An 11,560-nucleotide genomic window follows, 5' to 3' on the forward strand; every position below is an offset into this window, starting at 1 on the left:
GTGGGCTAAGGCTTCAAAATGCAGGGTGACAATGGCTGGAAAATCTCTCCAAAGGGCAATTCTGCCTGTGCAAATTTTTCCAGCAATGGAGACCATGGAGAAGTAACTGGAGAAACCAGTGTGGTTAGCCAGGGAACTCTGATGAATGCCAGTGCAGAAGAGACACCCAGAAAGATGGAAAGAAGGACTCAGGATCAAGAACAATATAGACGAGATGGCAGGGAAACAAGAAGACTGTCTCGGAGAGTCAGTTCAGCAGGATCTGAGGGTTAAAATTTGTCGAGGAAAGCATAACAGTCATCTTCCAAAAGGTGGTCTTTAGAAGATGCTCTTAAAAGCTCTAAAAGTCATTTTTCATGGAGGCAGTAGATCTTTGAAGGGATAAACTGGCTTTATGGTACTGATGGGGGAATGGAGAGAGAATTTAAGCCTGAACAATGTGGAAGACATCTTGATGAGGGGAAGAGGCACAAACCTCAAAATAGGAGAAGGAACTTGGAAAGAAGTCCCATGTCTTCCACCACCTCAGATCTCATGGTCTCCTCAAATACCCAGAGGACTTAGGAATGGGGTCCTTGAACATCACTAATGAACTTTGGAAGAACTCATGGAAAAAGGTAAGAGTAGTGGAAGACTGGAAAGAGCTAAGTGAAAGTGAGTGAAAGTAGCTCAGTCGTGTCTGACTCTGTGACCCCATGGACTATACAGTCCAGGGAATTCTCTAGGCCAGAAAGCTGGAGTGGGAAGCCTTTCCCTTCTTCAGGAGATCTTCCCAATCCAGGGATCGAACCCAAGTCTCCTACATTGCAGGCAGATTCTTTACCAGCTGAGCCACAAGGGAAGCCCAAGAATACTGGACTGGGGAGCCTATCCCTCCTCCAGTAGATCTTCCTGGACCAAGAATCAAACCAGGGTCTCCTGCATTGCAGGCAGATTTCTTTTTTACCAAATGAGCAATGAAGGAAGCCTGGAGACAGCTAAATGTCATCCCAAATTTCAACAGAGGAGGAGCAAGGTTTCCATGAACCTCCAGGAAATGAGTTTGTTGTTGATACCGAAAGATTTTAGACTAGATTATTAAAGGAGTTAATTTGTGAACACATGGAAGAGGAAAGTATGGTCACAGAGGTTCAGCTTGTGTTCACTCAGAAGTTATAGCAGATCAGTTCTAACCTTTTCTTTTATAGTTACACACTGGTAGACTATGGAAGTGATTTTTTTCCTAGAATCTAGGAGGTCAGCTGGACATGTGAAAACACATCTTATAAAACCTCTTTGGACAAGATGGTTAAACATGGATTAGAAGACAATACAGCAATGATAATAGTGTTAACATTAATTTAGTGTTTGTGTGCTGTGCTTGTGTGCACAGTCACTCAGTCAACTCTTTGTGACCCCATGGACTGTCTTGCCTGCCAGGCTCCTCTGTCCATTGAATTTTCTAGGCAAGAGTACTAGAGTGGGTTGCCATGCCCTCCTCCAGGGGATCTTCCTGACTCAGGGATCAAACCCAGGCAGGTGGATTCTTTACCAGTGAGCCACCCAGGAGGCCTAGTGTTTACTGTAATATGTCAAACACTAAAGATTCAAGGCAGGAGGAGAAGGGGATGACAGAGGGTGAGATGGTTGGAGGGCATGACCAACTCGATGGACATGAGTTTGAGTAAGCTCTGGGAGGTGGTGATGAACAGGGAGGCCTGGCATGCTGCAGTCCATGGGGTCAAAAAGTGTTGGGCACGACTGAACAACTGAACTGAAACACTGTCAGGTTACTAAGCGTTTGGTAGTCTTCTATGTCAGTCAGAGCTTGCTAGGAAACAGAACTATCTATCTACCTACCTATCTATTTCCAGTCTCTATATGTGTATCTGCATCTAATCTACCTATCTATCTAAAGTATAAGAATTGTCTCCTGTGCATATGAGGCTGAGAAGGGCCACGATGCTCTGTCTGCAAGCTGAAGAACTAGGAAATCTGGTGGCATCATTCAGTCTGTGTTTGAAGACCTGAGGATCTTGTTGCTGATGATGTAATCATGGTTTGAACTGGGAGCACAGTGTTTGAGAGCAGGAAGAGATGGGTGTCTCGGGTCAAGCAGAGAGAGTGGATTAGCCTTTCCTCCTCTGTTTCTGCTCAGTTCACACCTTCAGTGGGTTGAATGATGCCCATCCATACAGATGAGGGTGCTTTACTCAGTCTACTGAGTCAAGTGCCAATCTCTTCTAGAAACATTCTCACAGACACACCCAGAAATAATGTTTCACCTGTTATCTGGACATCCCTTTTTCCCAGTTAAGTTGATACATGAAATACACCATCACATCTGTGAACTACTGTCAAATACAAATAGAGTCATGTCAACTGGGAGAGCGATCTCCTGTGAGTCCCAGTGTCATGTCCTTGACCTTAATCCAATCAGCACCGTGATTCCTTCATCGAATGATTCTTCTTAGGAATGACACGAAGCTGGGAGAGAGGGAGAATAAACACTCCGGATGACAGTCAGAAATGGACAAAGAACTTGACAGGCAGGGATAATGGAATGAATCTAACGTGAAGGAAAGTTCCAGTAGTAACCACTCAGTTAGAAAAACTTCCTGCTTCACTGTAGAATAAAGAAGTGGGTGAACAGTTACTCAAATTAAGAAGCTAGAATTTCAGATGAAGACACAGTTTGTGTCAAAAAAATGGGATATTCCCCTGACAAAAATTGTTAATGAGAGTTCAGGTCATATTAATAGAAGTATAGTATCCATAATGTGGGAGGTGATAGTTCTCTGCTTAGCACTCATCATTTCTTACCTAGAGTATCTTGTTTGTGTTTTAGTGACAATACAAATAGTGATGGGGTTACACTTGTTTAATATCATTTCTCTGGTTTCCTTTGATAGTTTCATTATCATATTTACAAATCACATCCAAATTCCTTTCTGTGACACCTTTGAATCTTTCCCCTCTCCTCTCCACATCTACTACCTCAATTCATCCTGCTTCTCCCCTTATTCATTAAATTCTTTTGCTCCAAACAGGCTGAGTGTGTTCTCATCTTAATACCTTTTCAATTACTCTGTTCCCTACTTTAACACATTTCCCCCAGAAATTTCCCTGGTTCTATCCTTCATTTAATTCAAGTCTCTGCTTAATATCGTCTTCTGAAAAAAAAAGAAAGGTTTTTCTGACTTGTTTGTTTACAGAAGGACTCCATCATCTGTCTCTTTCCATGCTCTTTCACTTTTCACCAAAACACAGAGCACACTTACCATTACTCTACATGTTTATGTGTTTATTATTGTCTGAGTCCCTCATTAGAACATATGCTGTTAGAAGTTGGAGACATAATGGTTTTAGCCACTCCTAGCACAGTGCCTAGTGTATTGAAGGCTCATAGTAGCGGCTCAATAAAAACATGTAATGAATGGTGAATAAATAATGAAATGAATGAACATCTGGTAGAACTCATGTTTCATGGAACACATTTTGGCAAATGTTGTGTAAGGTGTTTAGCGCTTTCTACTTTGGACATAAGACAGAAGATAAAGCAGCAAAATAGAAAACGTCTGGGGAATTCTCTGATTTGCACCTATTGTGCTTGGCTTTAGTCCCTAACCCTTATCTTCTTTATTCCTAAAATCCCCCTCCCAGGAATTCTCTCTTACTTGGGCCCTGGAGGTAGGTCTTGCCCTTTCCTTTGGGACCCTCATAGGATGAAGACACTGTTATCTGCCATCTCTTATCATCTTGCAGTTCTTCTGAACTTGACATTGAAAGACCCATTTTCCCTAAACCTGCTTTTCCCTGTTCTGGGAAATTCCTCAGAAGTGAGTTCACTAGCTGATATTCCTTTGGGAAAAATGACAGATTACTCTCTATTTATTTTTTGTTAAGTAATGATCTTAAGTCTCCCAGTTTTATGATGTCAATAAGTTGCTTAAATGCACATTTAAAAAATCCAACTCTTTGACTGCAGGAAGATGCCGTGTGTGTGTGTGTGTGTGTGTGTGTGTGTGTGTGTGTAAAATACAATATTTAACATAAAGTCTTAACAATAGCAAGGGTTGAGGATGTTTTTGCTGGCTTTCAGAATGGTTGGTGAAGGCTGTCTTGGTTAAAAAAGTGATTCAGGTATACTTAAGTTTCCCAGAGAGACCTGTTCATGAAGGGATCTTCATTCCAGAGACATTCCTTTGTTGATGTAACAAACATTTACTGAATATTTCCATGTGCTTTCACACCCTGGCCTTACTATCCTGACTTGTGGCCTGTCCTCACACTTTCTCTTCATATTAGCTTGGAAAGAAAATTGTTTTATTTAGTATATACATTTCTCAACATACAAAAAATAAACTGTTGTGATTTTATTAAACGACCAGTAAGAAGTCCAACCACGTAGTCCCCTACCCCAGCTTAGTTCTTCATAATCACTGTGATGATTGCTATACAACCCTCAGAAAACCTGTAGCAAAAACTGAGATTGAAAATTGATTTCTGAAATGTTTGTCTTATGCCTTTTATTTAGGCAGTTACTTTATTAGTTTTGGCATTAAAAAATTATTTTGCTTTTTAATTTTTATTTTGTTATGTATATTTTTTATTGGAGTGTGGTTGGATTTAGTGTTGTTAGTTTCAGGTGTACAGAAAAGTGATTCAGATACATGTGCACACACATATATGTTCTTTTAAATTATGTTATTATAAGATATTGAATATAGTTCCCTGTGCTATACAGGAGGTTCTTGTTATTTATCTATTTCATGTATAATAGTACGTATCTATTCATCCCAAACTCCTAATTTATCCCTCCCTCCTCCCAAGAAAGGGGCTGTTTTTAAAGAATCAGTTTTTCTTTGCTCACAGTCCCATTGAACACTGCCCAGAGAAGATATGATTTGCAATTATGTAAAAGTAATTACTGAACTCAGAAATTACTAAGCATCTTTTCTGTAATCCTCTGGTCTCATCCATTGGTGTTGTTTGGTTGATGAACATTTATTGTCAATCACCAGTAATTAATTTCCATGGATCTCTTGTCACTCATGGGTAGAGTTAGGAGCTGGAGTTAGATTGAGGGATTCAAATCCTAGTATGGTTGTTTCCTATGTGACCTTAATCAAGTTGCTTTCTGTCTATTTTTTTTTCCTCCAATTCCCTTATCTTTAAGAAGCAGGAAAATGATAAAACTTCTCTCGAAGGTATATTAGGAAAGCGGAAAGGGATAGAACATTGGAAGTACTTCGGAAGGGTAGTTGTAGTAATTGGTATGGCTCTTACCCTTTTGGAGCCATATGACATCACGTAGGGCTGATCAGAGGCAGTGGGAGATGATTTCTGATAGAAAAAGAAAAGGCCTTCATGGTACAATCACTTTGAAAGAAGTTTGGTGGTTTCTTACAAAACTAAAATACTCATCATACTGACCAGAGATCATGCTCCTTAGTATTTATGCAAAGGAGCTGAAAACGTACGTCCCCACAAACACCTGCACGTGGATGTTTGCAGCAGTTTTCTTCCTAATTGCCAAAACTTGGAAGCAACCAAGATGTCCTTCAGTAGATAAGTGGTTAAATACATTGGATGTAGTATATCCAGACAATTCACTGCTAAAGAGAAGTGACCTCTCAAGTCACGAAAAGACAGGGAGGAATCTTAAATGACTATCACTAGACTTCTGTGGTGGTCCAGTAGTTAAGAATCCACCTTCCAATGCAGGGGGCATGGGTTCGATCCCTGGGATCTGGGAAGATCCCACGAGGAGTGGGGCAACTGAGCTCACGCACCACAACTATAGAGCCTGCGCTCTAGAGCCTTCGAGAGCTCCAGCTACTGAAACTCATGCGTTTTAGGGCCTGTACTCTGTAACAAGAGAAGCCAGCACAGGGAGAAGCCCAGGCACCACAATGAAGAGCAGCCCCTACTCGCCGCAACTAGAGAAAGCCTGCTCACAGCAAGGAAGACTCAGTGCAGGCAAAAATAAATAAATAAATATATAATTAAAAAAATGACTATCACTAAGTGAAAGAAGTCAATTCAAAAGGGCTACATACTATACAGTTCCCACTAAATGACATTCTGAAAAAGGTAAATCTATGACAGCAAAAAGATGTGCGGTTGCCAGGGGTTGGGGGGGAGGAAGGTGAGTAGATGGAGCTCAGAGGATTTTTAGGGCAGTGAAAATACTCTGCATGATGTTTGCAGTGATGGATACATGTTATTATTACATTTTCCCAAACCCATAGAATACAGAACACCAAGAATGAACTATGAGGTAAACTAGGGACTTTGGGTGATTCTGATGGGTCCATGTGTGTTCTGTTGTAACGAATGCACCACCGTTGAAGGAATGTTGGTAATGGCAGAGGCTATGCATGTCTGGGGACAGAAGGTATACACGAAAAGTCAGTCCCTCCGCTCAATTTTGCTGTGAATCTAAAACTGCTCTAATAAGTTCTTAATTAAAAAAAAAAACACAAAAAACCTTTTCAAGGTATTGTCAACTTATCCAGCAACAAAATTCATATGATCTGCTATTATTTCACTTGCGTGTGTGTGTGTTGAGGAGGTCATTTCCCAAGCTCCTCATTCTTCAAAGTCTTTATCCAACTTAATCCTGAAGGTATGTTGGTTCCATGCAACAAGGACACACTTGGTAATGAAGCCTCAAGGGATGGGAAGGAGTTCTACACATTCAGGAACCTGTTCATCCGTCTCTTCCTTCCTTCCTTCATAATTGCCTTCATGGTTGATGGATAACGACTTCGTGGCAGGTGGTGGAGTCCCCTCTTCCAGCTTCCACACGTGTATGTATAGCTCACAGGCCATTTAACAGGGTGCATATCTGTCCCCCTACTCGGTACCCCAACCCTTCCAGATGTGCAGCTGTACTTGTCCCCATGGGCAAGAGGAACTATTCTAGAGTGTAAGCAAAGTTGTGATTGCAAAAGACTAAATGGGCAAGGAGATAGGACTGAAACAGGAGCCCGGAAGACCAGATTAGTCCCAGTTTCAAAGCCTGGTTCTTTCTCTTCATGGTTGTATAGACCTATTTGTACTGTCTCTCAGTTTCCCTGCCTTTAAAATGAGAGTCATCAACCTCTATCACATGAATACTATCTGAATCCAGTGAGAAAACAACACACGAGACAGTGACTGCAGGGTCTGGCACGGCCGAGATGTTCAATAATGACTTCAGCACCTCTTCTTCTTGTAACACTTTCTATTTGAGGTTTTTTTTCCTGGCTGCACCACAAGTTTTGCAGGATCTTTAGTTCTCAGATTAGGAATGGAACCCAGACTCTTGGCAGTGAGGGTGCAGAGTCCTAACCACTGGTCCACCAGGGAACCCTCAATACTTTATACTTGATTTAGGATGAGAGATGAGAAATGAGCCTCCCTGTGGCTCACCTGAGAGCAAAGTGGCTTTACTGCAGCTAATCTTCCAAGAAGACAGAAGAAGTTGTGTTCTCTGAGCCTCTGATCCTTGATTGTTTATTTAGGTTGGGGGAGAATTTGGTCAGGACATGGAGTCCTCTTGCTCACTTAGCATTTGAAAAACACTCACAGAGGGCACTGCTAGCTCTGGAAGAAGAACCTGGGGAGCAGGGAAAACACAAGGAGGAGCCCAAGACTCTAAGCCCGGCTATCCCAAGGCCACAAATTCCAGCTGCAGCCCTGTTCTTGGCTGGCCCCACCTGCCCATCTATAATTAAAGTCGTGTCTACAGTTAGGCAGATTATAAGGGGAGTGAAGAAGGATGTCAGCAAGTCATAATTTCCAGAATCAAAGCCCTTTCCTCCTCATCTTTTTTCCCTCCCTCTTCTGGATTTGGCAGCAGGATTCCTCAAAAGTAGGCCATGATGTCCTTTCCTCAACTTCACTGCAAGTGGGCAAGGAGTGCCCCACAGGCTGCCAAGGCCTGGATTCTGGTTCTTGCAGGCATTGAGCAGGGAACTTTCCAGAACTTTCCTTGGATGCTCACCTCTGGCCAGGGAGGCAAACATTTGTCATGGAAGATTTTTCTTTCCTTTTTTTTTCCCCCTAAACAAGAGTTTGTAATAAATAAGGAATCCTTTGCAAATAGCCACATGTCTTGCCCAGTTTTATTTTTAATTGTAAAGGGCATGTGTGCTAATGCACAGTTGATGTAGGAAATAGGTTCAGATGTCAAGTTGGAAAGGTCTTTTGGGGAAGGGTCTTGGGATTTGAAGGTCTATTTGGAATCATCATCCCTTTGGTTACAGCCATCATGGAAAGAGAGCTTTTCAGACAGAGTGCGTGAAAAATATTGGATCTGGGTTGGGGGTCTATTGTCAATATTATTTTCATTAAAATAACCACGAGCCTGACCTAGCACTATGAGGCCACAGAAATGTTTCCTTAACAGAGGCTGCTGCCATCAAGAAAACAATAACCTTTAGGACACCCAAACAATGGGCCAATGGACAAGGCTGAGCCACCTTGAAGGTTCCTCTTTCGGTCAGGACACTCTGTGTGTTTGACATCATTAAGCTAGAGACATAAAAGCTATAAAGCAAGTTTCGAGAGAAATTTCAGACGATAAATAGATACCTGTGAATCATGGAGATTTCCTTCACTAAATTACAAGCCTAGCCTGAAAGTTGTATGTTGATCACTTCTCCCATATCCATGCTGATTGATTAGTGGCTGCCTGAAAGTGGTCATTTAGGGATGTCTGCTTTAGAGATGGAAGAGGGCAGGGATGGCTCCTGTGCTGTGTGTTCCAACCTGAGTGTGTCCCCAAGTGCAGTCTCTGGGACTTGCGGGGTCCCCATGACAACCAGGGATGACCTCACTCGTTGCCTTCCTCCTCTGCTTCTCTTCCTCCCCGCCTCCGCTCCCTCCTCCCTCTCCCCTCCCCATCCTGTCGTCCTCCTTCCTTTCTCCTCCCCCATGTCTTTCCTCCCCTTTCTTCTCTGTTCCCTTTCTCCCTTTCTTATCCTAGAAAGGAGACTCACTTTCTGCCAAACACCACTAAATCCTTTTACATTTATCATCTTATTTAATCCTTAAACAACCCTTAGATTGATAGTAATTCCGTTTCTAAAGACTGGAGAACAGGAGCACAGAGATATCTGCCAAAATGACATAGCGTCAGAGCAGGAAGGGGCGCCAGGACTTTCTGAAGGTGTAGCTTCTGCCCGCCTTCACTGAGTCTGTGGTCCTGCCACTGTGCTCTCCACGGCCCCAAGGCTGCACCTCTCACGCTGCCCCATAGCTGTCAGCAGTGTTTTTGGTTCTTGAGTCATGAAAGATTGAGCTGGTTAATGAGAACTGTGGGAGTGGAGGTTTGTGATTATTATTTTTTAACTAAACAAAATTTCTCCTCTTGCATCTTCTTTGCTTCTATTTAAGCCGTGCTGCTAAAGGTAGCATTTTGACCAAATTAGCCCTCTGGTGGGAGCTTCCAAGAAGAATATTCTGGAGCAGCATCTGAGCATCTGACAATTCCCTGATCATCATGTTGGATGATGATGTTAAGCAGCACCACTGGAGAGCAGATTCCCAAAGTTCAATTCCCCAGGGCAGAGTTGGGGTGGGCGGCTGGAAGAGAGTCGGTATTTTGGTTGATCTCTTCCAGACGCTGCTGGTTGGGTAGAGCAGCTGCCCTCACATGAGCTTGCTTTGCATCAGGGTAGATTTTGGGCCAGGAATGGACAGGCTCAGGGCTCTGTCAGATGAGGAGAAGGGCAGGTTGGCTGAGCTCAGTTCTCTAGAGACGTCATGGCAAGAGTGGTCCTATTCCTCCAGATTCTGTGTTGGCTCATGGCCTCACCCCTCCTGGCTAGCAGTTTGCTCTCCAATTGCCTCAGGCGAAGATAAGTGACTGAGCGTTTCCCGTCAGGGCCAGAGGGAACGCATGTGCCCTCTGTTCCAATATTCTGATTTGTAAGGAGCACCATCTCAGTATCTGAGCCACGAGTCACGGTGCCAGTACACGTGTGTTCCCAGGTCTGCTTTCTCAGTTGGCAGGATGGCAACGTTCCTCTCCAGAGGCACAGTGTGAAGGGGCCAAACAGGACAAGGGGGCAGGAAAGATCTCAAGTAACTTACAAGATATACACTGCAGAGCCTGGTTGTTTGCTTGCTTGTATGTTTGTTTTGTTTTGATTTATAATCACATATCAATGATTCTTTTGCCAATATTCTAGCCCCAAGAAGCCAGATTAATAGAGAAAAAAGCTATCTTACTTTCTGGGTCTATTTCAGTGGTTCTTTGTTTTAAATGTATGTTGGTAATCTTCTAAGGGAGATTTGAAGAATATTGATGCCTGGGTCCCATCCCTAGAGATTCTGATATAATTGTTTAAGTTGAAGCTTTTATATCATGATTTAAAAGCTCCACAGGTGATTCCAAGGTTCAGCTAAACCTTGAGAACCCTTGGTTTATATGACACTTGATATTTGAGTGCAGGCAGAAAGTTTTAGAAGTCAAAACAATAGGGACTATCCTGGTGGCTCAGTGGTAAAGAATCCACCTGCCAAAGCAGGAGACACAAGCTCAATCCCTGGTCCGGGAAGATCCCACATGCAGCAGAGAAACTACACTCATGCGCCACAACTATTAAGCCTGTGCTCTAGAGCCTGGGAACCACAACTACTGAGCCCATGTGCCACAACCACCGAAACCCATGCAGCTGAAGTCTGTGCTCCGCAAAAGAGAAGTCATAGCAATGAGAAGCCCCAATACCGCAGCTAGAGAGTAGACCCCACTTGCCCCAACTAGAGAAAAAACCCATGCAGCCAGAAAGACCCAGCACAGCCAAAAATACATAAATGAATGAATGAATAAAATTATATAGAAAAGAAATCAAAACAGTAACCTAAATAGATAACTTTTCTTGCATATCCATATGCCAGACACTGTGGGAGGTACTTGGCCCCCATTTTCTCATTGACTTTTCAAAAACTGTATATCTGAGTCACCTGCAGGGCTTGTTAAAACACAGGGGTCTGATCCTCACCTCTGGGATTTCTGATTCAGTGGGTGTGACAGGCAGACATCACAATAGTCTTCCTTCCTGGTATTCTTGCTCTTGTGTCCCCTGGAGTGCGAACTGATCTTATTGATTGGCTTCTAAAGAATGGAATATGGGAAAAGAGATGGAGTACCATTTCTGCCATGAAGTTTTAAAAAATGCTGTGGATTCTGTCACTCTCTCTTGCTCTCTCCTACATCTCTCTTCCTGGTGGAAGACTCTGCTGTGTCATGAGGCAGTCCTAGGATGAGGTCCATATGGCAAGTGTGTCTAGATTTCTGACACACAGAAGCTGAGATACATTTGATTTTTTTAGCTGCTAAATTTTGGGGTCATTTGTTAAGCAGTGGCTCAGGGGATTTTCATTTCTAACACACTTCTAGGTGATGCTGAAGATGCCAATCAAGGGATTGTGCTTTGAGAATCACTGCCCTATAGCAATTTGAGGAAAATACTATTACTCTACCCATTATACAGGTGGAGAAACTCTGCTGGAAGCTTTTTTTTTTAATATAAATTTATTTATTTATTTATTAACTATTTTTTCTATTTATTTGAAGCACGGTAAA

At 42.6% G+C, this 11,560-nt stretch overlaps 1 pseudogene; it reads right to left on the minus strand.

The window, feature by feature from the left end:
* LOC138416881 (ubiquitin-like-conjugating enzyme ATG3) overlaps positions 1-6,816 on the minus strand; it is a 28,481-nt pseudogene extending 21,665 nt beyond the window's left edge.
* Positions 6,817-11,560: the final 4,744 nt, after the last annotated feature.

Source organism: Ovis canadensis, chromosome 13 (genome assembly GCF_042477335.2).
Source record: "Ovis canadensis isolate MfBH-ARS-UI-01 breed Bighorn chromosome 13, ARS-UI_OviCan_v2, whole genome shotgun sequence".
NCBI classification, from domain to species: domain Eukaryota; kingdom Metazoa; phylum Chordata; class Mammalia; order Artiodactyla; family Bovidae; genus Ovis; species Ovis canadensis.